Genomic DNA, 15,249 nt, shown 5'->3' on the forward strand with positions numbered 1-15,249 from the left:
GTCTTGGGCTTTCCCCGATCCCTCCTAGAGCTTGAAGGATCCCGAGGCGCCTTTGCTCACCAGACTTCTGAGGCCCAGCTTGATGAGTTATGAGTTATTCATGTCGCCGGCGGCCTCCAGCTCCTACCTTCGACAGAAATGTACTCCTACACCAACATTTAGGTCTCAGACACCGAGGGACCCGTGGCCTTGCGCCCTATTGCGTACTTGGGGCCCTTATTTACCCGAGTTTTCTGTGCCAGTGAGGAGCCTTGGTGGGGCAGTGGTTAAGCAGGCGGCTGCGAGCTGAAAGGTGAGCGGTTCGAACCCGCCAGCAGTTATAGAAAGACGGCAGACGGCTTCGATAAAGATGTACAGCCTTGAAAACCCTAGGGGACAGTTTTACTCTGTCCTACAGGGACGCTATGAGTTGGGATCGACACAATTGGGCCTTTTTTGTTTTTGCTTTTTTTGTGTGGTGGCGGGGAAGTGTAGTTCCTTGCAAAGGCAGCGGCTGCAGCTGTCGCATACATGCCTGAGTGTGGATGAAGAATGCGGGAATCATAAGCCCCAACTTCTTAGCTGACACCTTCCAGGGAATCTCTAAACTTTCCTTAAATACTCCTATCTTAATCCCTAAATTAAGTGGCGTGAGAGCCCCTAATTCTCATTAAAACATACACAAATCCTTTCTCAGTTAAAAGGTCTCCCTAACAGAAAATACTGTCTCTGTTTTCCTCTCCACAAAAAAAAAACCACACACACACACACACACACACACACACAGCTATCTGTATCCTGTTTTACACAGACAGTATCTTCACAAGGGAGTAACATTCCTCATGATTAATGGATGGCAACTGAGGGGACTTCCGCTCTGAAAGCATACATGCTGTTATTTGGGAATGCGGAAGGGAAGGAACGGTGTTTAGTATTTAGGAACCTATATGCCATTTGAAAGAATTTTATCTCTAAACACTTCAGCAAATTCCTCAGTTTCAAGATAAGGAGAGATACACTTAACTGCATAGTTGAAAGGCTTCTATTAATTTCTAAAAATAGGCTTTTACCTTCAGGATCACTAGGAAAAGAGGTTACTTAAGTGATCAATTTAATGAGGACAAAAGCTGTACACAGGCCGGTTAGCCATCATGAAAATTCCTGGGAGTTTCTAGAAGAAATTTTAGTTTTTGGAAGTGTGTCAGACATTAGGTCTTGGGTGTGGAGAACTAAGAAGTCTGGCTTCATAAGTAAAACAGATGAACTATCTAGAATTAATAACTGGAGTCTCAGATAACTTGTAATGTGCTGACCTCCTAATATGCTGGGTAAAGGCATTCCATGTTAAGATATGGTTTCCTATAGCCTGTACTTTGTAATTGCAGCACAAGTGTTTTAATGTGTATTTCTGTCTCACCAGATGTTGACTGTGGAGACGTGGGGATCTAGTGGGCACAGAAAACATCCTGTTAAATCCACTAAGACATCTAGTGGATGATCCTTTGCCCAAAACAAACCCTCAGGAAATTAGTCAAATTGAAATTTCACATACAAAATTACTGAATAAACAGAATTAACATTTAGTACATTCCTGATTACAAGAATAAACATCAGAGAGTTCATATAATTTTAATAGATAAGTTGGCTAAATACAAGTAATAACTAACATTTACTGACTGGTTGCAATGGGCCAGAAATCGTGTATTATCATATGACTCCTCCAAAAATTCCATAAAGTAAATTCAACAGTTATCTACTAATATTATCAATTATACACAGTTATTACTTTACAGATAAGGAAACTGAACCTAAGAAAGTTTCAGATAATAATTGGTAGAGCCAAAACTTTTACTTTCTTACTTTCTTAAATTATCAGCATCAGCACAATTCTTATCATTAACCCCTGAGGATTTTATTACCTGGGGAGCTCTCAAAGGAAGAGTGACCTGTCTATATTGACACGATCTTACTTCTTTCATATACGTGTATTAAAGCCATGAACGGGTTTTGTAATTTACAAGGTCCTATAGTGTCACTATGACTTGAAATCAACTCAACAGCAATGGGTTTATGTGGCTGTGAAGTTCTGTTGTACTACAAAATAATCATTACAGTCTATTGCACAGAAATCCCACAAGTGTACCTGTTAATGGATTGAACTGTGTTCCAGAAAAAATATATTGTAAATCCTAACCTCAATGCCTATGGTTATAATCCCATTTGGGAAAGGGTTGTCTTTGTTATGTTAATGAAGCAGGATTAGTGTAGGGTGTGTTTTGAGTTAATCTCTTTTGAGATAAAAGAAAATTAAACAACAGAAATGAAGGGAATGAAGCCGAGATGGGAGTAAAAGAGAGGCCAAGCCATATGAAGATTGTCCAGGAGCAGAAGCTCAAAGAGACAAGGACCTTCCCCTCCAGAGCCAACAGAGAGAGAAAGCCTTCCCCTAGAGCAGGCACCCTGAATTCAGACTTCTAGCCTCCTAAACTGTGAAAAAATAAATTTCTGTTTCTTAAAGCTATCCACTTATGTTATTTCTATTATAGAAGCACTAGAGAACTAAGACAGTACCCAAATAAAAATATAACATCAACATGGACAATTTTTTTACCTTTCTGCCTATATCACTCAAGTAGTTATCTATATGGTTAAGCCATATTCAAGAAAAATAACAAAAATTTTAAATGCATACACGATGGTGGTGTTAAAAATCAGATGTCGTTTTAAATGAATTTAATTATATTGAGGAAAGAGAGCCTTGGTGGCATACTGTCATAATGTCATAGTGTCACACCTGTTAGCACGCTAAGTTGGATATCCATTTCAGGCTTGCATGGTTTCCTGTGAGCAGATACAATTCAAAAAAACAAATTTGCCATCACTAAATGACCAGTAGTTTTACCTTAAATATTTAATAACTAAAAGTCAAGACAATTCAGAAATGCCATTTCATTCTTTACCCACATCTTCTTTACCCCATGTGCCCTCAGGTAAATATTGATATTTTACATCTTGCAGTTGTTACTGCAAAGATATTGTAAACATTGTGTATGTGCCTGTGTTGCACTATGTCTTAGTCATCTAGTGCTGTTCTAACAGAAATACCACAAGTGGACAGCTTTAACAAAGAGAAGTTTATTCTCTCATAGTTCAGTAGGCTACAAGTCCAAATTTAGGGCATCAGCTCTAGGGGAAGGCTTTCTCTCTCTGTCGGCTCTGGAGAAAGGTCCTTGTCATCAATCTTCCCTTGGTCTGGGAGCTTCTCTGCACGGGAACCTCAGGTCCAAAGGATGCGCTCTTCTCCCCGTACTGCTTTCTTGGTGGTATGAGATTCCCATGTGTCTCTGCCCACTTCTCTCTTTTATATCTCAAAAGAGGTTGGATTCAGACACTATCTAATCTTGTAGACCTCATCAGTATAACTGCCGCTAATCCATCTTATTAGATCATAGTGATTGAATTTACCACACATAAGGAAATCACATCAGATTACAAAATGGTACACAATACTGGGAATCATAACCAAGCCAAGTTGACAGATATTTTTGGGGGACACAGTTCAATCCATGACACACTATTAAACAATAAGAACTTTACTGGAGACAGTGTTGCCTCAATACCCCAGACTGACATACTCAAGAAGGTAAGGGAGACAGTTGGTAAATCAGACCATAGAGAAGTTCACAAAAGGGGAATGCTTGGCTTCCTATTCAGAAAAACAGAAAACTAAACCACTGAATCCAATTAATGATTAATATCTTGGTATTACCCCACCCATTTGAAGGGATTAAAACAGTCAGTTTAAAAAAAAAAAAAGAGCAAATATTTATTTTTCTCTTAGTTGGTCTCTTGGTTATGATTTTTTTAAATTTCATTTCATTTTTTAATGAAAATAAACAAATCAAAATATGCTCCCATTTAAAAATTTCTACACATATTGTTCAGTGGCATTGGTTACATTTCACATCGTGTCAACATTCTTGTCATTTCTGCTCCAGTTGTTTCAACCCATTAATTTAAACTCACTGCCCCTTAAATTTCTCATATATTTTTTAGAGTTACTATTGTCACTTTGGAGCCCTAGTGCCATAGTGGTTAAGAGCTTGGCTGCTAATCCAGACATCTTCAAATCCACCAGCCATTCCTTGGAAACCATACAGGGCAGTTGTACTCTGTCCTATAGGGTCACTATGAGTTGGAATCAACTCAAAGGCAAGGGGTTTGGTTTTTTTGGTTTGTTTCACTTTGGTTTCATATATATATATATATTTAAGCACCATACTTAAAGATGACATTCTTTACTTTCTGAACTAAACCTTTTTTTAGTTTCATTTCAAGGTTTGAGGAGTATCCCAGGGTAATAGTCTTAGGAGTTCCTTCATTGTCAGTGGCTCCTGTAAGTCTGGATTCTTTGGAAATTTGAAGCTCTGTTCCACAAGTTTTTTCCTTTCTATTAGGATCCATCTATGGTGTACCCAACTGAAAAGTTCGGTAATGGTAGCCAGGCACCATTCAGTTCTTCTGGTCTCATATTAGAGGAAGCAGTGGTTTATATAGAGGTTAGTAGTACTGTAGTTCACTTGCTTCGCTGATTCTTGGGCTTTCTTCTTCCTCCAATGCTCCAGATGAATGGAGATCAATTGTTGTATCTTAGATGGCTGCTCACAAGCTTTTAAGATCCCAGACAGTGCTCACCGAACTGGGAGGTAGAACAGAACCTTTAAAAACAGTAATATGCTGTTGTTCAGTAAACCTTTATCTAAAGCAGAATTCAAAAAAAAAAAAAAAAACAGTAATGTGCTAAGTGACTAGGTTGTCCCACAAGACATGACCCTAATCCTTAAAACCAAGAAAAGTAGTCCCATGAAGTGTTTGGTTATGTCTAAGTAGTATCAGCAGCTATAGCCTCATTTTAACATAAAATGCATTTTATCTTTGTTGTCGTTGTTGAGAATATACACAGCAGAACATAAGTCAATTCAACAATTTCTACATGTACAATTCAGTGACAGGGATGACATTTTTTGAGTTGTGCAACCTATCTCACCCTCCTATTTGAGCTGTTTCTTCCCTACTAACATAAACTCACTGCCCCCTAAGTTTCTTATCTAAACTTTCAAGTTGCTGTTGTCAAATTGATCCCATATAGATAGATCTTAAAAGAGCACAATGCTCAAGGCAGACATTCTTTACTAGTTAAAATAAACTATCGTTTGATTTTTAGAAGACTTCAGGAGATATTCTTGGTTTAAGGTTTAAAGATTATCCCAGGGCAATAGTTTCAGGGGTCCTTCCAGCCTCCATGACTCCAGAAAGTCTGAATTCCATGAGATTTTGAAATTCTGTTCTGCATGCAGCCTTTTTTGGGGGGAGGAGGGGAGAGTTGTTGTTGTTTTCCAAAATTATATGTAACATAACAATTGCCAATTTGTCCTTTTTCTTATGTACAGTTTAGTAATGTTATACATTAGTCCACTTGTACAATTTTCACTCCTTTGATATGACCTTTTCATATAACCTTAATCACTTGAGTTATATGATGAACTTCATTACTCTCAAAACTTCTGTACAAATACTCTAGTGCTCAAAATGCATGTGAAAATGATTGGAAGTTCAATAAAAATTTGAATAATTTTGTCATAAATGAACATTGCTATTCAAAAAATTAGATGTTAATTCACAGGTTTTAGGAAACTTTGGTTTTAACCTTGTCATTGTTATTTACTAGCCATTTGACACTGGGTAAGTTATTTTGTTTCTTTCTCCATTTCCTCAAATATTGAACAGAAAATTGGATTTATATTATAAAGCTCTGAGCACAGAGCCTGGTACATGGACATTTTAATGGATGATTGATTTTTTATTTTTTGACCAGCCAGGCCTATGGTTTGGGGACATTTTCTATGTTGTAACTGATGACTGGCAGCAATCACTGCTTCCCATCACAGGAGTTGGCAGTGTTACTTGCTTCCAGGGCCGGATTAAGGCATGTGAAGGACCTAAATACTGATAATCTATGGTGCTCCCTCTTCTGCTTACTCATGCATTCGAATGGGATACGTGAGTCATATATATACGTGTCTGTGTTTGCATGTCTTGACTTTAACATAACTATCCATAACGTCACTTTTTTTTCAATGCAACTATGATATTAGCGATTGAATGCAAAAGTAGAGTATGCCATTTTATAAGAATGAGATGAGCTGGATTATAAAAGTTTTAGTTCATGAAGGGTATTAAGATTTTTATTATATACTATGTTTTCTAAAAAAAGAATGTTCCACATAATTACAACAAATAAAAAATTGACTTTCACCAATTTTGCTTTAAACAGCTCATACTTCAGTTTTGATGCTTATTTCATAATAAATGTTGTAACTGTAAATGAACAAATGAAAAGATGTCATAAAAGAAAATTTAATGATGAGAAAACAAATATTACAAAGTATGATATTATATTTTTATATAGACCTATCATCTCTAAAATGTTATAAACATTTATTTCTATTCTTTGCTTTTACAAATTCTTCACTGATTTTGTCACAATTAAGCTGCCAAAAAATATCAACTTCTATCCATAATAAGTTAACCCTAGTGGTGTAGTGGTTAAGAGCTTCAGCTGCTAACCAAAAGGTGAGCAGTTCAAATCCACCAGGCCCTCCCTGGAAACTCTATGGGGCAGTTCTACTCTTTTCTGTAGGATCACTATGAGTTGCAATCGACTCACTGGCAATGGGTTTTGTTTGGTTTTTATACATAATAAGGAGCCCTGGTGGCTCAGTGGTTGAAAGCTACTAGCTGCTAACCAAAAGGTCAGCAGTTGGAACTCACCAGCCACTCCCTGAAAACCCTATGGGGCAGTTCTACTCTGTCCTATAGGGTTGCTGTGAGTCAGAATCAACTGGATGGCAACGGGTTTTTTTATACTTAAGGATAAAGAATCGAGTCTTTCTTGAATCATTGTTATACTCTCAGGGTTTTTGAGTCTCTTTAGGGATGAAAATGAGTGCTCTGTTGTGCAGTTGGTGATCATTAAAGTTAGGAATATATGTAAAGCAATTTCAACATTGGGAAATACGCATTGTATTTTATCTTCTATTATGGAATCATATATGCCTAAATGAGTAAAATTTGTCTTTCCTGAATCTGTAAATTTAGTTCTCATATTGAGAGAGGCTGCATAGGTCCGGCTCACTAGTATTACTTCCCATTGCTAACCCCCGCATTGTCTCACGATCTTGTTTTTCACTCCCGTCCCACTCTCTATAAAAAGTTCAACATTAACTGATGTTCCTCCTTGGAGGGTGGAAAACAAGTGGTAATGATGTAGGAATGAAAAACCGAACAAAGCACCCATCTTGGGACAAGAAAACCAGGATGTTGCCCGATAACTCCCAGGAAAAGCTTAATTTATCTGGGACGTGACCACCTCAAAGGGAAACTAACATAAACTTCTAAGACCCATAATCCTGTCCCTATAAAGCCTTCGGCCAATCTCCAGTGGGGGAGACAGGTTTTTGGAGGAATCTATTTCCCTCTGTCTCCTATATATCAATATATAATAAAACTCTTGCTGCTCACCTCACCCCTGTCTCAGAATTAGCTATTGCGGCAGGCGGCTCCAATCTGGGTTATTTCGGTAACAATATTAGAATTGAAATTGTTTCACTCCTTCGTGAAGGTTTGTATTTAAGTCATCTGGATAAGCCTGCACTAATTCCTTACATGAATCATGCATTCTACATCAAATATATCCACATTGTTTAAAAAGGAAAATGTATTTGATAGAACTTCACAAACTTTTGCCCTTCTTTTCATGCAAGACTAAAGTGTGTCAATGATGGTGTAGTATGTGGTTACTAGAAATTGATCTCTGGTATTCAATACTTCTGGAGCACTTCTGTCATTTACTTGTGTCTTTCTAACGCTTTTGTGATGGTAAACTGCTTGATAATCAGTATTTGGCGGTATTTGCTTTGTTGTGTTTTCAAAAATTTCAAAATCTTCTCTTAAATTATGTAAATACTCTGTAACTGACTGATAAAGATTTGTGCATGTATTTAAATTTACTTCCGAATCTTGAAGAGCTTGACTCATCCATCCAATGAAAGTGCTGCAATATATTATTCCACATAAACAAATAAATACATACTCTAGTGTTTGCATTTTGTTGGTGATGTTTTCAGCTTCTCTTTTGGTAACTCCTTTTTGTGTCTGGTCTTCAACAATATTTTCTAAGGCATCTAGAATCTGAGTGTACGATTCCAGGATTGCACTCATTGCTAGATTGCATTTGTGTATATGCCAAACATATTTTAAAGTTATAAATATTATTGCTTACAAAATTTAGGACATAACTCTGTACGTAAATGCTATACGGTGAAAAACTAACTTGACTGAATTCATCGCAATGGTCTACATACACGAGTTCCATCACTTGTGCGCATCATCCAGGACTGGAGTGCCTGTTGGTTGTTTACCAGGATGTGGGCAAGAGCAAGGCCGATTATCCTATAAGGAAGGTACCCACGGGTTTACTTGTGTATATTTACTACTTTGTAGTGAACAGTTCCACCTGTTTTTCACCACGTTAGAGATGCGGAGAAAACCCATGTGAAATTCTTCACTACAGATTAGTGAGTAAACACAAGTAAACCCGTACATACCTTGCTTAAATGAAGCCAGTGCATCCCTTGCTTACTGGTTAATCCACCCTGGCCAAGAGCATACCATTGTGCTTGTATCATGGCAAAGAGCATTACTGGCTCTCCTGGTTAGAGTTTCTGGATCAGAAGACGTGGATGTACAAGATGGTTCTCTCAGAATGATCAGAGACCCGTTATCTATTAATATAATCCATCCTTGCCCAGTAACTGGATCATGTTGGACCCAGTTGCATATTGGGTGAATGTAACAAGAGTTAGACTCCACAGCCCACTCCCACCTCTTGCTTATTAGGAAGAAATAGTATACTACCAAGAAACCTACCAAGATAAGGAGTTCGAATTACACGGGAGGGAACCGTAGCAGACAGATGTTCACGAAGATTAAGCAACTTTGAGCATGGGTGCCCTTGTGACCCTTTGTGAACTTTATTTCTGGCCAGCACATTCTCACACACTGAAGCTGGTATCAGTTTTATTTAGTGCCCTGCCAGTTCTCTTTTATTGCAGCACTTGCTTTTCCTTGTGTCCTGTCTGCTTGGCATCCACGGCTCTTCGCTTTGGACAACTAATGCCCCTGTTTTGTTATTGCCCTGAGCATGTGCTTACCTTGCTTACTGGGTAATCTGTCCCTGGTTGCTTGCATCTCTAGCCTCCACTACAACCAGGACACAAGCATGTGACCCACGCTCTGTAAATTAGATGCACCATGGCAACTGGGGCAGAGGATCTGCTGGCAAATAAAGGTAAGAAATAAGGGACGCCATTTTTCAAGTATCATATGAAGAGCAGGAACACAGGAGTAGATCCATTACCAGAAACAGTTTGGAGGTATTATTATTTCAAAGATTCGTGTTAGCTGTACATACCTATGTTTGCACAGGTCATTAAAATAAGGATAGGGGCATTGTTCTTACCGCTTAGCACCTGGTATAGTTCCCAGCCTTCCTAATGATTCTGTGAGCTCCCCAATATACTCTTAATAAACTCCCTTTCCGCTCAACCCAATCAAGGACTGCCTCAAATGCATGCGAAGAATATCCTCTGATGCAGAACGTGGTTACTGAATATTAATTACTGTTTTCTTATACGCGGAGTAAATAGTTCATAGAATTTACCCAACGGACATGTGAAAATCTTTCATTTTTACAAGAATGGGGTGCACTGGATGGCCCTAAACTTACACTTAACTGTTGCTGGTTGCCGTCAATTCTGGCTCATGGTAACCCCATGTGTTGCAGAGTCGAACTGTATTTCATAGGATTTTCAGTGCTGTGAACTTTCTGAAGCAGATTGCCAGGCCTGTCTTCCAAGGTGCCTCTGGGTTGGTTCAAACCGCCAACCTTTCAGCTCGTAGTTGAGTGCTTAACCATTTTTGCCACCCAGGAACTCTTATCTATCTATTTATATCTATACATGCCACATGTGCATAATGAATTTTGAATACTGGTGCTAGCACACTACTGAAGGTATGAATATATTGGTCTCAGGTTCTAATCATATCAGGAAGTGAAGACTTCCAAGTTTCCTCACTCACTTTATTATATCTACTCTAAGTGAATGATAACATAAGGATTAAATATTCTTGTACATTCACAAAAAGGAAGGAGGCAGAATGACAAAAGAAAGCTTAATTTTGAGTTTTGATAAGAAAATGTGACATACAAAGGTTCAGTAACGTGTATTAATGATATCTGGTATTTACAGCTATAGTTTCTTTCAGAATAGATAAAATAACATTTGAAAACATTTCAAAAAAAAAAAAAGCAAAAAACACTTGGGGTAATGGAAAAACACAAGACAAAGAAGAATAATGCCCTAGACTTCAGTTTAATTAAGGAAAGAAAAGAAAAATTTTGCTAATGATAATAATGGTAATCAAATATTAAATGTCATCAAAGCACATTATCAGAGATAACTGTAGATTTAAATACTAGGGAGATTTGAAGCATTGGAAAGATTGTCATAGGTAGAGAGGGGAAAAGAGCGAATTCCAGGTGAGGAAAGTTGTCTAAAAAAATAAAAAATGAAGGAATAAAAAAGTAAGCTTGCAGCTCTGGTGGCACAGTAGTTAAGCACTGGGATGCTAACTGAAAGGTCAGTGGTTCAAACCCACCAGCCTCACTAAGGGAGAAAGATGTGGCTATGGGGCAATTCTACTTTGTCCTAAAGGGTCACTATGAGTCAGAATCTATTAGACGGCAATGTTTTTATTTTTTGTTTTTTTTTTGTCGGGGGGGGGGTGGCGGCGCTCAGTGTGAGCAGAAGGTGTTATTATGAAAAGCCCCAAACTCCAGGCCACAAAGCCCTCACTTGAACCTGAGGCAATGGGGAGCCAGCAAGGCTTTTCATAAGGCATATAATAGAATGCCTGGAATTTAGGAATTGGAGACTGGAGAAAACCATTAAGAAGCAATGGAATCATCCCAGGTATGAGGAGATGAGGAAAGAATATAGAAAGGGAGAGAATGTCAGCGTCACTGAGAATTCCTTAAAAATCAACCTGACTTAGTGACTGAGTCAATATGGGTTACAGGAATGGCTGAGGCTTCCACACAGTGACATGAAGTCAATTGCTCCTTCTCTACTTAAAAGGAACCAGGCAATCACTAAATAGAAGCGACAAAGTCATGACTTCAGGATGATCCTAAAATTACTTTCATAAGCTATATGTATAGGCACCCTCCAGCAGGTAAGAAAAAATGAAAATGCCCAACACCTTCCATGCTCATTCTGAGACATCTTTATTCTCCTTTACCCATCAACATAGAGGAGCCCTGGTGGTACAATGGCAAAGCGCTTGGCTGCTAACCAAAAGGTCAGTGGTTCGGCACACAACAACAACACGCATCAAGACATTCAATTTAGGTCCCTAGGTGGCTAAAACCGTTTGCACTGGACGACTCACCTAAAGGAGCCCGTGGTGCAGTGGTTAGGAGCTCAGCTGCTAACTAAAAGGTCAGCAATTCAAATCCACCAACCACTCCCTGGAAACCCTGTGGGGCGGTTTTACTCTGTCCTTTAGGTTTGCTATGAGTCGGAATTGACTCAACGGCAACAGGTTTGGCTTTGCTTTGACTTACCTAAATGTTGGTGGTTAGAACCCACCCAGCGGTACTGCTTCTGTAAAGGTTGTTGTTAGTTGCCATCAAGTCAATCTCGACTCATGGCAACCCCATGTGTGTCAGAGTAAACCTGTGTTCCATAGGGTTTTCAAGACTATGACCTTTCAGAAGCAGATCACATGCCTCTAGGGTGGTTCAAGCCACCAACTTTTACGTAGTAGTCTGAGCGCTTAAGCATTTACACAACCCAGGGACTTCTCCATAAAAATTACAGCCAGGAAAACCCTATGGCGTAGAACTCGACTAGTAGCCAGTGGGTTTTAAGATGCTCACTTTAACCTGATTGAACCTATACAAAAAAATTTGGAGATGAGGAAAGAAGATCGTCATGATTTAAACAAACTCTACCTTGAAAACTAGAGCCTGTTCAAGGTAGGGAATACAATACAAATTTACATAAGAGTAATTGATTGGTCATGTCTAGTTGTTTCTGTTGCATTTGAATTAGATACCTCAATATGGGCCTAAAACAGAAATAAATGCTCTCTATTCCTTTCTCAATGAGCCTGAAAAACAGAACTCTATTATTTTTCTAGTTGATATAATGGATGGGGAGCAGTAAAGTGAATGAGACTAGGAATCAAGAAATGTGTGACCCAGGTTCAGAATTAGCAAGGGAATTGTGTTCATTGCATCTTTCTAAACTACATTTTTCTTAACTGTAAAAGAAGCATCTTAACAATAACTCATGCAAATGTTTTGTGGTGAGACCCAAGCGAGGCCAGTCTTAGAAGTACTTTATAAACCCTGTGAAACTACAAAGATATGTTATACAAATTTTGACAGCTCTTGTTTCATGCCACATTCTCACATAATTCTCTTATTCCGCAACACTCTTCATCAAAAGCCTAACTCTCTCATTTTAGGTGTGGAAGACCTCTCAGGTCTTTTCCCCATTATCTTTCTCACTCTGTGATTCAGTCTTTTATTTTCAAAAAATATTCTCTTGAGTAACTATTTCAGATTCTCCATTTATCCATATCTCCTTATCAACCAATCTACTCTTATAAAGGGGGAGGATTTTTTACTTTCTGTACAAAGAATAAATTACAGGATGCAACTGTGGTTCAAAAAACTTGAATTCCTGCTTGGAAGAACCAGAAAGATACTCACAGGCTATGTCCCTTTATTTAGAAATTTCAATGGAACGTAAAATGTAATGAACTATAAACCAATAAGAGTGAGTGCTGTAAACCATGAAATAAGATCAATAGACATTTCGATCATGAAGGATTCATGGGAGTTGGTCCCACGGATGCCATGCACAGGCGTTTATGACTTGTCTTCTGCTGTGGACTCCAGATTGTCTGGGAAAACCTACAGACACCTTAAAAACCATGTTTTTAAATACTTAAAAGTGTATAGAAATAAGTCAGCAACATTAGAATGTCATTCTTAGCTGTTATTGAGTCAATCCCAGATTCCTGGAGACAACATGCACGGTGGGATCAGAACTTTGTGATCCGTGGTATTTTCACTGGCTGATTTTTCAGAAGTAGATTGCCAGGCCTTCCTTCCTAGTCTGTCTTAGTCTGGAAGGTCTACTGAAACCTATTTGCCATCACAGCAATATGACAGACTGGTGGTAGCTGTGAATGGTGTGAATAAGCTGGGATTAAACCCGGGTTTTCCATACAAGACGTGAGAATTCTAGCACTGAACCACCCCATCCCCAACACTATCAAAATGTGTTAAAATAAATAAATAAAAATAAAGTATATATAATAATATATATACTCGTTCAGTATCACATTAAATAACAAGGCCTAGCAGCAGGTGTAATAATGGATGTCAATTTGGAAGACTCACAATGAATGTAAGCTAAATTTCCAGATATCTGCAATAATTGCAACCATTGCCAATGAGTGGATTCCAATTCATAGCAACCCTATAAGACAGAGTAGAACTGTCCCCAAGGGTTTCCAAGGCTGTAATCTTTACCAAAGCCGACTGCCACATATTTCTGCCATGGAGCAACTGGTGGGTTCCAAGCACCGACCTTTCCATTAGCAGCAGTGAGGTTAACCACTGTGACATCAGACCAAAAAACCCATTGCCATCGAGTCAATTCTGACTCATAACGACACTACAGAACAGAGTAGAATTGCCCCATACTGATAAACGAAAGGTCCTCTACAAAGGAGAGTCAATAAGAATAAGCTCGGACTACTCAGCAGAAACCATGCAGGCAAGAAGGCAATGGGATGACATATAAAGCCTTGAGGGAAAAAAATTGGCAGCCAAGAATTATATATCCAGCAAAACTGTCTGTCAAATATGATGGTGAAGTTATGGCATTTCTAGATAAACAAAAGTTTAGGGAATTTGCAAAGACCAAACAAAAATTACAAGAAATACTAAAGAGAGTCTTCCACTTAGAAAATCAATAACATGAGATAACATCCCAAGACTAGAACACAGGACAGAAGAACCAGATATCAACCCAGATAGGGAAGTCACAAAAATAAAACAAAGCTAAAACGCTGAAAATAGGGAAACAGAGATTTCAATATGTAAAAGATGACAACATTAAAACAAAAAAGAGGGACTTAAAAAATATAGACAGATTTTTCATATGGAGAGGAAGTCAAGTCGATATAAAGAAATAAAAGACTGGTATAAACTTAGAAAAATAGGGGTAAATATTAAGGTAACCACAAAGGAAAGTAACAATCCTACCTGTCAAAATAAAGAGCAAGAAAAATATAAGACTCAGCCAATACAAAATCAACAACAATGAAAAAGATGAAAAGAAAATACATAAAGAAAAACGACCCGGCACAGAAAGCTGCGTGGAACATAGAAACTGTGAACAACACACAAAAAAAGACATCAAAATGACGGCACTAAACTCATATGTATAAATAATTACACTGAATGTAAATGGACTAAATGCACCAATAAAGAGACAGAGAGTGGCAGATTGGATAAAAAAACATGATCCGATTATATGCTGACTACAAGAGACCCACTTTAGACTTAAAGACACAAACTAAAACTCAAAGGATGGAAAAATATGTATGAAGCAAACAACACTCAAAAAAGAGCAGGAGTGGCAATACTAATCTCTGACAAAATAGACTTTAAAGTAAAATCCACCACAAAGGATAAGGAAGGATACTATATAATGATTAAAGGGTCAATAAACCAGGAGGACATAACTATAATAAATATTTATACACCCAATGAGAGGGCTGCAAAATACATAAAACAAACTCGAAAAATACATAAAACAAACTCTAACAGCATTGAAAAGAGAGATAGACAACCCCACAATAGTAGTAGGAGACTTCAACACACCACTTTCTGCAAAGGACAGAACATCCAGAATGAAGCTCAATAAAGACACGGAACATCTAAATGCTGCAATCAGCCAACTTGATCTCACAGACATATACCGAACATTCCACCCAAAAGCAGCCAAGTATACTTTCTTTTCCAGTGCACATGGAACATTCTCCAGAATAGACCACATATTAGAC

Source organism: Trichechus manatus, unplaced genomic scaffold (assembly GCF_000243295.1).
Source record: "Trichechus manatus latirostris isolate Lorelei unplaced genomic scaffold, TriManLat1.0 scaffold00115, whole genome shotgun sequence".
Lineage (NCBI taxonomy): Eukaryota > Metazoa > Chordata > Mammalia > Sirenia > Trichechidae > Trichechus > Trichechus manatus.